The 14,302-nt window shown below is 43.6% G+C and overlaps 1 pseudogene; it reads left to right on the forward strand.

Moving 5' to 3' along the window:
- Positions 1-12,782: 12,782 nt before the first annotated feature.
- LOC136529191 (UDP-glucosyltransferase UGT13248-like) lies at positions 12,783-14,260 on the forward strand (annotated as a pseudogene).
- The last annotated feature ends 42 nt before the right edge of the window (positions 14,261-14,302 follow it).

The following is a 14,302-nucleotide window of genomic DNA, read 5'->3' on the forward strand; positions in this document are numbered from 1 at the left end:
GCCATACTATTAAGAGGAGTGAAACTCGTATCGGAATGCGGTTATCAAAGTGCCACTAGATGCTCTAACTCATTACATATGCATTTAGGATCTAGTGGAGTGCTAACACCCTTGATAATATTTGTGAAAATATGCTAACACATGTGCACAAGGTGATACACTTGGTGGTTGGCACATTGGAGCAAGGGTGGAGAAGTTAGAAGTGAAAACAGAGGTGATACCAGCGTCGGTCAAGTGACCGGACGCTGGATCCAAAAGCACCGGACGCTGACTACTTGCGTTCGGTCGCGTTGACTGGTAGTACAGAGGCTAGGGTTTACCACCGGACGCTGGGCTGTGTCCGATCGAGGTGGACCAGACGCGTCCGGTCAAAGGAAAACCAGTTTTCAACCCTTACTGTACTCGACTAGACGCTGAGGCTCCAGCGTCTGGTCAGTTTTGCCGGAGCGTCGGTCAACTTCATAGCCGTTGGAATCTGACAGAACAACGTTTGTAGCTGATGATGCGTGGCATTCATCTAGTGGACCAGACGCTGAGTCCAGGGTCCGGTCAGTTGGACCGGAGCGTCCGGTCAGAGCGCAGTGTACCCAGTGAAGGGGTACAACGGCTCTATTTTGAGGGGGCTTCTATTTAAGCCCCATGGCCGGCTATGGCTCACATCTTTGGCCATTTTTATTGACATAGCAACCTTGTGAGCTAGCCAAAGTCCTCCCACTCATCTCCATCATTGATTCATCATCATAGTGAGATTGGGAGTGATCCAAGTGCATTGCTTGAGTGATTGCATCTAGAGGCACTTGTTGATCGTGTTTCGCTGTGGATTTCGCTTGTTACTCTTGGTGGTTGCCGCCACCTAGATGGCTTGGAGCAGCGAGGATCATCGAGCGGAGGTGGTGATTGTCTCTAGGCTCTGATCATGGTGATTGTGAGGGGTTCTTGACCTTTCCCCGGTGGAGAGCCAAAAGGTACTCTAGTGAATTGCTCATGGCTTGTGTGATCCTCATCTTGTGTTGGTTGTGTGGCACCCTATTGAGGGTTTGGCGTGTGAAGCCAATTAGCAGCGTGAACCTCCAAGTGAGTGAATCGCCACAACGAGGACTAGCTTGCCGGCAAGCAAGTGAACCTCGGTAAAAATCATTGTGTTCATCATTGATTCTGAGGTGATTGGTCTTCATTGTTATTCATCTTTGTGATTGATTGGTTCTTCATCTACACGGCGGTATAACTATCCTAATCACTCTCTTTACATTATCGCAAACTAGTTGACAAGCTCTTTAGTGTAGCTAGTTGTGAGAGCTTGCTTGCTTGGTTGGTGTGGCTCTTTAGTTAGCTTTTGAGAGCACACTAACATAGGGTAGTGTCATACCTCTTGTGTGAATTGACACTATCTAAACTAGAATTGTGGTAGGTGGCTTGCATTTTGAGTAGGCTAGCGCAACACTTGCTTCGCCTCATAATTGTCTAACCTTTTGTTAAGTGTTGTTGTAGAAATTTTATTAGGCTATTCACCCCCCCTCTAGCCATTAGGACCTTTCAAGTGGTATCAGAGCCGAGGTCACCGTTATTTGAGGCTTAACAACCTTCGGTGTTAAAATGGCTCAAATCAACAACACCAAGAAGCCACCCCAATTTGATGGCACAAATTATCCTTATTGGAAGTCAAAGATGACAACACACATCAAGTCAATCAATAGAAAGGTGTGGAAGGTGGTAGAAACCAAAATTGAGATTGGTGATCCAGAGAATCCCACCGCCGCCGAAGAAGTGCTTCTCCAAAACAATGACATTGCTCTAAGTGCCATTCATGATGCAATTGATGAAAGAACATTTGAGCAAATCAAGAATATTGAGATGGCACATGAAGCTTGGAAGAAGTTGGAAGAATCATTTGAGGGCACTCAAGCCGTGAAGGGTGCAAAGGCATATATCCTCAAAGAAAAGTTTGCAAGCTTCAAGATGAAGGAGGATGAGAGTGTGCCGGAGATGTTTCATAGGCTTCAAGTGCTTATCAATGATCTCAAAGCACTTGGAGAAGAGGTGAAGGACAAGGACTTCTCCCACAAGTTCTTGAGATGCTTACCCTCAAGATTTGGTACATTGGTCACTATTCTAGTGAGGAGTGGTTTGGACACCATGACACCAAACCAAGTGTTGGGAGATATAATGACCGATGATACCTATAGAGATGATGATGAGAAGGAAGAAAAGAAGGAGAAGAAGATGAGAAGAAGATGAGAAGAAGAAGAGCGTGGCATTCAAAGCCACATCATCCAAGGGCAAAGCAAAGCAAGAAACATCAAGTGAAGAAGATGAATCATGGGATGATGATGATGATGAGAAGATGGCTCTATTTGTCAAGAGATTTGGCAAGTTCATGGTGAAGAAGGGCTACCGTGCTAGAAGAAAGAAGTCTTCATCCAAGAACAAAGAAGAGTCAAGAAGGTGCTTCAAGTGTGGAAGCAAAGATCATCTTGTTGCTCAATGCCCATACAATAGTGACAATGATGATGACAACAAGAAGAACAAGAAGAAGGACAAGAAGGAAAAGAAAGAGAAGAAGGACAAGATGGCCTTCAAGAAGAAGAAGGGTGGTTCATATGTAGTCACTTGGGATAGTGATGCTTCCTCAAGTGATGATGATGATGATAGTGATGATCACAAGACCACCAAGAAGAAGGTTCTTGCAAGCATTGCCATCAATGAGAAGCCTTCTCTCTTCGAATCTTCATCATGCTTCATGGCTAAGGCCACTAAGGTACAATCTTGTGATGATGAAAGTGATGAAGAACATGTTGATGATAATGAACATGAAAATGAAAATGATAGTGATAGTGATGATGATGAACCTACTAAGGATGAATTATTTGACATGCTAGAAGATGCTAAAGAACACTTTGACATTAAGAGAAGGGAATGCAAGAGCTTGAATAAGGAGGTAAAAGCCCTTAAGCAAGCCCTTGATGAGCTCAAAGCAACTCATGAGAAGCTAGAGGTAGCCCATGAGAAGCTTGGCAAGGCTCACAAAAAGCTTGAAAAAGCTCATTCCACTTTGCTTAATGAACAAGATAAAAAGAAGCATGTTGAAACTTGTGATGTAGGTGTAACTTGTGATTTAATTGATACATCACTATCTATGCCTATCATTGTTGCTCCTACTAACCCTTCTTGTAGCACTTCCACTTCTACCTCATCTAGTAGTGATGGTCTCACTTGTGATACCTCACTAGTGGTTGAGAATGAGAACCTCAAGAAGGAGGTCACTAAGCTCACTCACAACCTAGCTAAGGCTTATGGTGGTGAGGACCGCTTGCTTATGTGCTTGGGTAGCCAAAGAGCTTCTCTCTACAAAGAGGGATTGGGCTATACCCCCAAGAAAGGCAAAGCGGCCTTTGCTCCTCACAAGACTAGTTTTGTGAAGAACAATGGTCGGTTTTGCACTAGTTGCAAGCAAGTGGGTCACAAAGAGCAAGAATGCAAAAATAAGAACAAAAATGCTAATGTATCCTTTATTAAGCTTGATTCATGCTATATGCTTACTAAGGGTACAAATGGTGTAAAGGCTAAGTTCATTGGCAAACCATGGATGGGCTCAAAGAAGAAAGCCATTTGGGTGCCAAAGAGCCTAGTGACTAACCTTCAAGGACCCAAGCAAGTTTGGGTACCTAAAAAGAATTGATCTTCTTTTGTAGGTCAATTACAAAGCCGGAGGAAGGCATTGGGTTCTTGATAGTGGGTGCACTCAACACATGACCGGTGATGCAAGAATGTTCAACTCAATCAACACCAATGGCAATGATGGTTATGATAGTATCACATTTGGTGACAATGGCAAAGGCAAGGTCAAAGGGCTTGGTAAGATTGCAATATCCAATGACATGAGCATATCCAATGTGTTGCTAGTAGAGAGCTTGAACTTCAATTTGCTATCCTGTAGCTCAATTGTGTGATCTTGGATTCAAATGCATATTTGGAGTAGATGATGTAGAGATCATAAGTGTAGATGGCTCTAACTTGATCTTCAAAGGCTTTAGATATGAGAATCTATACTTGGTTGATTTCAATGCTAGTGAAGCTAGATTATCTACATGCTTGTTCACTAAGTCTAGCATGGGTTGGTTATGGCATAGAAGGCTTGGTCATGTTGGAATGAAACAATTGAATAGATTGATTAAGCATGACTTAGTTAAAGGCTTGAAAGATGTTGTGTTTGAAAAGGATAAGCTTTGTAGCTCTTGTCAAGCCGGCAAACAAGTTGGAAACACCCATCCTAAGAAAAGCATGATGAGCACTAGTAAAGCATTTGAGTTATTGCACATGGATTTGTTTGGGCCAACACAATACACTAGTATCGGTGGAAATAAATATGGCTTTGTGATAGTGGATGACTACACTAGATACACATGGGTATTCTTTCTAGTGGACAAAAGTGATGTATTTGCAACATTCAAATCATTTGTCAAAGGCATTCACAATGAGTTTGAAACAACCATCAAGAGAGTTAGAAGTGACAATGGTAGTGAGTTCAAGAACACTAGAATTGATGAGTTATGTGATGAATTTGGAATTAGACATCAATTCTCGGCCAAGTACACTCCTCAATCAAATGGCCTTGTTGAGAGGAAGAATAGAACACTCATTGATATGGCAAGGTCTATGCTTAGTGAGTACAATGTGAGTCAATCCTTTTGGGCCGAAGCTATCAACACGGCTTGCTATTGTAGCAACCGCCTCTATTGTCACCGATTGAAAGAGAAGACACCATATGAGCTCTTGAATGGTAGAAAGCCCAACATTGCATATTTTCGGGTCTTTGGTTGCAAATGCTATATCTTGAAGAAAGGCACAAGATTGGGCAAGTTTGACAAGAAATGTGATGAAGGATTCCTACTTGGTTATTCCACTACAAGCAAAGCATATAGAGTTTGGAATTTGGATAGTGGTACTCTTGAGGAAGTTCATGATGTTGAATTTGATGAAACCAAGGGTTCACAAGAAGAGAATGAGAACTTGGAAGATGTTAGAGGCATTCAACTTTCAAATGCCATGAAGAACATGGATGTTGGTGAATTGAGGCCTAGGCAAGTGAATGATGATGAAGATGATCAAGTGCAAGTGCTCTCTAACTCAAATGTGCAAGATGATACAAGTCAAGATAGTGCAAGTGACTCTCATGACATTGAATCAAGATCAAGTGGCTAGTACATCATCTCAACCCAATGATCTAGCAAGTGCAAGCAATCAAGTTCCATTGCTCCAACCAACAAGTATTGCAAGAGATCATCCTTTGGATACAATCATTGGAGATATTTCAAGAGGTGTACAAACAAGATCAAGATTGGCATCATTTTGTGAACACTTCTCATTTGTGTCATCCATTGAACCAAAGAAGATAGATGAAGCTTTGAAGGATGTTGATTGGGTCAATGCTATGCATGAAGAGCTAAACAACTTCACAAGAAATCAAGTATGGGAAATGGTAGAAAGACCAAAGGGACACAATGTGATTGGAACCAAATGGGTCTTTAGAAACAAGCAAGATCAAGATGGGATAGTAGTAAGGAACAAAGCAAGATTAGTAGCACAAGGCTATACACAAGTTGAAGGTCTTGACTTTGGAGAAACATATGCCCCGGTTGCTAGATTGGAAGCAATAAGAATCTTGCTAGCCTATGCTTGTGCTCACAACATCAAGCTCTATCAAATGGATGTTAAGAGTGCATTTCTCAATGGCTACATCAATGAAGAAGTATATGTTGAGCAACCTCCTGGTTTTGAAGATGATAAGAAGCCCAACCATGTATACAAGTTGAAGAAGGCATTGTATGGCTTGAAGCAAGCACCTAGAGCATGGTATGAGAGATTGAGAGATTTCCTACTCTCTAAAGGGTTCACCATGGGCAAGGTTGACACCACTCTTTTCATCAAGAAGATTGGAAAAGATCTATTTGTATTGCAAATCTATGTTGATGACATCATATTTGGATCAACCAATCAAGAATTTTGTGATGAGTTTGGAAAGATGATGGCTAATGAGTTTGAGATGTCCATGATTGGAGAGTTGAGTTACTTCCTTGGTCTTCAAATCAAGCAATTGAAGAATGGTACATTTGTGAGTCAAGGCAAGTACATCAAGGACATGATCAAGAAGTTTGGCATGATTGATAGCAAAGTCATTAGCACACCAATGGGAACCAATGGCAACTTGGATAGTGATGCAAGTGGAAATATGGTGGATCAAAAGTTGTATCGGTCTATGATTGGAAGCCTACTCTATGTGACCGCATCAAGGCCGGATGTCATGTTTAGTGTATGCATGTGTGCAAGATTTCAAGCCTCACCAAGAGAAAGTCATTTGAAGGCTACAAAGAGAATATTGAGGTACTTGAAGCATACACCAAATGTTGGTTTGTGGTATCCCAAAGGAGCAAAGTTTGAGCTAGTTGGTTACTCTGACTCGGATTATGCGGGATGCAAGGTTGAAAGGAAGAGCACCTCGGGCACATGTCAATTATTGGGAAGATCACTTGTTTCATGGTCATCAAAGAAGCAAAATAGTGTTGCATTATCAACCGCCGAAGCCGAATACATATCCAGCCGGTAGTTGTTGTGCACAAATACTTTGGATGAAGGCCACCTTGAGTGACTTTGGAATCAAGTTCAAGAAAGTGCCATTGCTATGTGACAATGAGAGTGCAATCAAGTTGACAAACAATCCTGGTTCAACATGCAAGAACAAAGCACATTGATGTCTGCCACCATTTCATAAGAGATCACCAACAAAAAGGGGACATTTGCATTGAGAGTGTAGGCACCGAAGATCAACTTGCCTGACATATTCACCAAGCCATTGGATGAGAAAAGGTTTTGCAAGCTAAGGAATGAGTTGAACATATTGGATTTCTCAAATATGTGTTGATGCACCCCCACTCATATGACATGCCTCTCCTTCGAGCAATCCAAGGTAAAAGTTGATTGGCATGACATACATCCTTGCTAAGGACATGTTTAGTGCATCTAGTCATATTTTCAATCTTATTAGGACCTTGCAAGTGGTTCTATCTTATTAGGCTCATTCATGAAAATCAAATGAATTTTGATGTCAATATGGTATCACTATTGCTTCTATGCTTGACTTGATCTAGTGATGGCATATGACATGTTTATGGGCTTGTAAACCTAGTGTTTAATCTAGAAAATGAACTATAAGTGTTTAACTCAACATGGTACAAGATAACCCTTATTTGGAGGTGTGAAGAAGCTTGTCCTTGGATCAAACCGAGTTAAATATCTTTGGGAAATAATCTAGAATTGAACCAAATTTGGGAAAATGACCCTCACCCCATTGATTGACATTGATAATCTCGACCCTACAAGTAATTCTATCTATTTAGAACCTTTGTGGTCATTGATGACAAAGGGGGAGAGAAACAAAGATAAAGGGGATAAGGGGGAGAGAGAAACAAAGATAAGAGGGAGAGAAACAAACATAAAGATATCTAGATATATGACATAGGGGGAGAGATATAACAAAGGAAAGGGATCAACTAAAATTTTGAGCACACAAGTAGGGGGAGTAAGCTCATGAACTTGTATGGTGCATTTGAATGTGCATTTCATACGTTTGCTTGCATGGCACAAGTATTAAATTTACACATCCATGCTTGTGTGATGAATGTTAGTTGTAAGATTGAATGATGAAATGAAATCACTAGATCACTTTCATTTCCAAGTAAGTCTTTACAAGTGATATCTTTTCAAAGTATGTTTCCAAGTGATATTGAACTAACCATGGTGCTAAGGATGGTATATTGGTGCACTCCGATTGGTATCACGCTTCAAAGGTCCATCTTTTATACCTTAGCATCATGTGGTAGACATTGACTCCTATATTTCCTATCTAAGCATATGTGCAAGCTACAATCCAAAATTCTTAGCACATATGTAGGGGGAGCAATTGCTACCACTTAGGGTTCATGAAACTTGTCCATATCCTTTTACACATGGTAAATATGCTTGGGCAAGCAACATGGATTCAATTGAATTTCAATTCATATCTTTGTATAAGGGTTGTCATCAATTACCAAAAAGGGGGAGATTGAAAGCTCTAGTTTGGTTTTAGGTGAATTGATGAAACCCTAAGTAGCTAACCTAGTTTATCAAGTGATCATGAGATAGGTAGCACACTTCAAGTAGAGAAGGCTAATGAAGATCATAGCATGACAATGGTGATGGCATGGAGATGATCAAGGGCTTAAACTTGAAAAGAAGAAAGAGAAAAACAAAAGGCTCAAGGCAAAGGTATAACTTGTAGGAGCTATTTTGTTTTGGTGATCAAGACACTTAGAGAGTGTGATCACATTTAGGTTTGATAGCCGTACTATTAAGAGGAGTGAAACTCGTATCGGAATGCGGTTATCAAAGTGCCACTAGATGCTCTAACTCATTGCATATGCATTTAGAATCTAGTGGAGTGCTAACACCCTTGATAATATTTGTGAAAATATGCTAACACATGTGCACAAGGTGATACACTTGGTGGTTGGCACATTGGAGCAAGGGTGGAGAAGTTAGAAGTAAAAACAGAGGTGATGCCAGCGTCGGTCAAGTGACCGGACGCTAGATCCAAAAGCACCGGACGCTGACTGCTTGCGTCCGGTCGCGTTGACTGGCAGTACAGAGGCTAGGGTTTACCATCGGACGCTGGGCTGTGTCCGGTCGAGGTGGACCGGACACGTCCGGTCAAAGAAAACCAGTTTTCAACCCTTACTATACTCGACCGGACGCTGAGGCTCCAGCGTCCGGTCAGTTTTGCCAGAGCGTCCGGTCAACTTCGTAGCCGTTGGAATCTGACGAACAACATTTGTAGCTGGTGACGCGTGGCGTTCATCTGTGGACCGGACGCTGAGTCCAGGGTCCGGTCAGTTGGATCGGAGCGTCCGGTCAGAGCGCAGTGTACCCAGTGAAGGGGTACAACGGCTCTATTTCGAGGGGGCTTCTATTTAAGCCCCATGGCCAGTTGTGGCTCACATCTTTGGCCATTTTAACTGACATAGCAACCTTGTGAGCTAAGCCAAAGTCCTCCCACTCATCTCCATCATTGATTCATCATCATAGTGAGATTGGGAGTGATCCAAGTGCATTGCTTGAGTGATTACATCTAGAGGCACTTGTTGATCGTGTTTCGCTGTGGATTTCGCTTGTTACTCTTGGTGGTTGCCGCCACCTAGATGGCTTGGAGCAGCGAGGATCATCGAGCGGAGGTGGTGATTGTCTTCGGCTCCGATCGTGGTGATTGTGAGGGGTTCTTAACCTTTCTTCGGTGGAGAGCCAAAAGGTACTCTAGTGAATTGCTCATGGCTTGTGTGATCCTCATCTTGTGTTGGTTGTGCGGCACCCTATTGAGGGTTTGGCGTGTGAAGCAAATTAGCGTGTGAACCTCCAAGTGAGTGAATCACCACAACGAGGACTAGCTTGCCGGTAAGCAAGTGAACCTCGGTAAAAATCATTGTGTTCATCATTGATTCCGAGGTGATTGGTCTTCATTGTTATTCATCTTTGTGATTGATTGGTTCTTCATCTACATGGCGGTATAACTATCCTAATCACTCTCTTTACATTATCGCAAACTAGTTGACAAGCTCTTTAGTGTAGCTAATTGTGAGAGCTTGCTTGCTTGGTTGGTGTGGCTTTTAATTAGTTTTGAGAGCACACTAACATAGGGTAGTGTCATACCTCTTGTGTGAATCGACACTATCTAAACTAGAATTGTGGTAGGTGGCTTGCATTTTGAGTAGGCTAGTGCAACACTTGCTTCGCCTCATAATTGTCTAACCTTTTGTTAAGTGTTGTTGTAGAAATTTTATTAGGCTATTCACCCCCCTCTAGCTATTAGGACTTTTCACTAGGTGAACTAGACACGCCCCTTAGTCGTCATTGCGAGGGAGAAAGAACAAGTTGGAATTCGCCTGCATTATTCTAGCGGAAAAATAATGTGTGCACGTGACGCGGTCATGGCACTACAGCAGACGCGTGCTTTGCCGAGTGCAATTGCACTCGGCAAAGAAGGCTTTGCACTCGGCAAAGCCTTTGCCGAGTGCTGCACTCGGCAAAGAGCTGTCGGCATATCCCTTCACGGCAAATGCTTCTTTGCCGAGTGTTTTTTGTCGGACAAAGCCTTTGCCGAGTGCCGGAAAAGCACTCGGCAAAGATTTACACTCGGCAAAATAAAAAATACGAAAAAACCCAAAAATAATAGTAAAATTTTTCAAAATTTTATTTTTCGGGGGAGGCCGCCACCAGCTAGCGCACGCCCGTCTTCATCAAAGTCGGTGCATTTTTTGCGCTAAATTTGTGGCTAACACGGTCGGCGGGATTCAAACTCACGACCTCTCCCTCGCGTGTCTGCTGCTCTACCACTGCACTACACTGTCACTTGTGTCTAGATTCCGTTATCTATCCTCATATATTATACTAAACCGAGAGTAAATTACTTATTTGAGGCCCTAAACGAATTCAAATAAAAAAGTGGTCAACTACAAAGTTTCATAACTTTTCGAGATCTACAATTTTCATTTAGGAAGTTTTTCCATCCGAGATCATTTAAAAAATTCGAATTTCAAATTTGAGAGATTGAAACGTAGTTTTGCATGATAAGATAATTTCAAATCAAAAAGTTGTCAACTACATAGTTTCATAAATTTTGGAGATCTACAATTTTCATTTAGGAAGTTTTTCCATCCGAGGTCTTTTGAAAAATTCAAATTTTAAAATTTTAAAATTCAAACGTCGTTTTTCATGACAAGATGATTTCAAATCAAAATGTTGCCAACTACAAAATTTTATAACTTCTCAAGATCTACAAAGTTTATTTTGGTCATTTGTTCATCCGATATAGTGGTAGTAACATTGTTCACAAATCTTATATATCTCTCTTCTACTTTCTTGAAACTAATATGAGAGATCCAAATCGAAAGGTTTTCATGATATGACAGAGGCAAGAAATAACGATTGCAAAAAATCCTTCCTTTTTCTTTCATTTCAAAAGTGCATAAAAATTATATTGCCAATTCCATTTTAATTATATTCTTTTTTCTTAATGTTAATAAAAAAAAGAAGAAAATTCTGGTTTTTTCTTTCCAAAATTCGATATAGGCTGAGAGACAATCAGATCGATTTTCTCTTCAGCGGGCAGTTCCATATGAGAGATGTAGATTTTATGAACAACGTTATTGTCGCTTTGTCAAATGAAGAAATGACCAAAATAAACTTTGTACATCTTGAGAAGTTATACAACTTTGTAGTTGAAAAATTTTTCATTTGAATTTATTTAGGACCTCAAAAATTGCTTTAAAAATTAATTTGCCGAGGGCCAGAAAAAATGCACACAGCAAAATGCCTCTTTACCAAGTGCCAAAACAAAGGCACTCGGCAAAATACATATTTGCCGAGTGCCAGAAAAAAGGCACTCGGCAAAGACGCATTTTGCCGTGTGCCGAAAAATAGCACTCGACAAAATACATATTTACCGAGTGCCAGAAAAAGGCACTCGGCAAAGACACATTTTGTCGAGTGTTTTTTTTGCCAAGTGTATTTTATTTGGCACTCGGCAAAGACCGTCTTTACCGAGTGTCTGATAAAATACACTCGGTAAAACCCCCGACACTCAGTAAAGTGCCGGTTTGTGGTAGTGTGGCATCGTTCCATTGCTTCCGAGAACCGAGCAGGCATGTTCCTGTCCTGCAGATAATCACCAACGATGAGAGATCACACCGTGCCAATCCTACGCACATCAAGGATTCATGCTAACATAGACCCGTTCGTTTCGCTGAAAAACAAATCGAAATATTATTTCGACTGATTTATTGTGAGAGAAAAATACTATTCTAACTAAAAAAATAAGCTAAAAAAGATGGATTATAAGAGAAGCGAACCGAGCCAAAACCTTCATCAATGGTCCAACAGATATTTTCTCCTCAAGATCGTCCCAGTAACTGCACTTCTCTTCATCTCTCTCTTTCTTCTCTTTTGGCCCGGCGCCTCAGATGGAGAAATCACCGATGTCTGCTTGGACAGCTATTGTAGCTATGCTGTTCTGATGAGCATATTTTTATGAGTCATTTTGACTCTATCTTCTTAACTAAGCTACAAGTCTGTATCTTGGGAACGGAATTCCCAATTTAAGTGTTGTATAGACAAAACTTTCTTTTACGGTGGCGAGTGGCTCTCGCGCTATCGTTTAGCCTGTTCGTTTCGGCTGAATTGGCTTATAAGCCATAGCTGAAAGTACTGCTGATTGGTTTGATGTGAGAGAAAAATACTGTTTAAGCCGTAGATTATAAGCTAGATACGAGCGAATAAGCCGAAATGAACCGGCTGAACAATCCTAGAATTGCAGTCAAAGTGTCAAAGAATGTTCAAAGCAAACTCGTCGTGCCATTGGATGTCAGGAACCTTCCTCAAAACTTGTCACTTGCTCCATCGTAGCAGGAGCAGCAGCCAGCAGCTGTAATAAAAATATGCAGCCCAAGTAGTACAAGGGATCACACTCACAGCCATACCTCCTCTGTGCTAAAATAACTTCTTGTTTCACTATTCATCATATTCAAATTTTTTATATAAATATTATTTATTTTTGCTATGACTTATTCTATTATTAGATATACTTTAATAATGACTTAATTATTTTGTTATTTACGTAAAAAAATTAAATAAGACTTATGATCAAACAAGAAGATTAAAAATAAAAAACATTATTTATTTTGGGACGTAGAGTGGATAGCACCGGTATATCTTATGCTAATTAGCTATCCTCCCCAACCACCGCAACCACAATAATGGAGAGCTCGAGCGCAGCAATGACGACGACAGGCTCCTGTTACGGCCGAGAGCCCAGCGGCGTCCACGTCCTGCTGGTGCCCCTGCCGGCGTAGGGCCACATGAACCCGATGATCCAGTTCGGCCACCGCCTCGCGTACCACGGCCTGGCTCCCACGCTGGTGACCACCCGGTACGTGCTGTCCACCTCTCCTGCCGCCGGCGCGCCCTTCCCCGTAGCGGCCCATCTCCGACGGGTTCGACGAGGGCGGCATGGCGTCGTGCTCGGACCCCGTGGAGTACTGCCGGTGGCTGGAGGCCGTGGGGTCGGAGACGCTGGCGCGGGTCATCGACGCCGAGGCCCGGGCGGGGAGGGCCCCGGCCGTGGTGGTGTACGACCCACACATGCCGTGGGCGCAGCGGGTGGCGAGCGCCGCGGGCGTCCCGACCGCGGCGTTCCTGTCGCAGTCCTGCGCCGTGGACCTCATCTACGGGGAGGCGTGGGCGGGGCGCGCGACGCTGCCGATGGCGGACGAGGGCGCGCTCCGGCGGCGGGAGGTGGTCGCCGTGGACCTGGCAGCGGAGGACCTGCCGCCCTTCGTGGTGGCGCCAGAGCTCTACCCCCAGTACCTCAAGGTGTCCATCGGTCAGTTCGAGTTCCTCGCGGACGCCGCCGCCGTGTTCGTCAACTCGTTCCGAGACCTCGAGCCACTGGAGGCAGAGTACATGGAGACGACGTGGCGCGCCAAGACGGTCGGCCCAGCCCTGCCGTCCTTCTACCTCGACGACGGCCGGCTGCCGTCCAACAAGACCTCCGGCGTGAGCTTCTTCAGCAGCAGCGCGCCGACGATGGAGTGGCTGGACAGGCAGCTCCCTTGCTCTGTCGTCCTTGCTTCTTACGGGACCGTCTATAGCCTGGACGCCGACGAGCTCCACGAGCTCGGCAACGGGCTGTGCGATTCCGGCAGGCCGTTCATCTGGGTCGTGAGGTCCGACGAGGCGCAGAAGCTCTCCCAGGATCTCGGCGACAGGTGCAGGGAGAACGGCCTCGTCGTGCCCTGGTGCCCTCAGCTAGAGCTATAGGTCTTGTCGCATAAGGCCACGGGTTGTTTCATCACGCACTGCGGATGGAACTCGGCGACGGAGGCGATCGTCGCCGTCGTGCCGATGGTGGGCTTACCGCGGTCGGCAGACCAGCCAACCACGGCCAAGTATGTGGAGAGCGCGTGGCGGATCGGTCTGCGGCTGCAGCTTGACGAGAAGGGCTTGCTGAAGAGGGAGGAGGTGGAGAGGTGCATCCGAGAAGTGATGGAAGGGGAGAGAACAGAGTTCAGGCAGAATGCGGCGAAATGTATGAAGATTGAAGAAGGCAAAGGAGGCGATGCAGGAAGGAGGGAGCTCTGACAAGAACATTGCTGAATTTGCAGCAAAGTATTTGTCAATTTAAAAGCGAAGTTGCCCAGATCAACAACTCTTTCCAGCAGTGCTA

This window comes from Miscanthus floridulus, chromosome 2 (genome assembly GCF_019320115.1).
Source record: "Miscanthus floridulus cultivar M001 chromosome 2, ASM1932011v1, whole genome shotgun sequence".
NCBI classification, from domain to species: Eukaryota; Viridiplantae; Streptophyta; class Magnoliopsida; order Poales; family Poaceae; genus Miscanthus; species Miscanthus floridulus.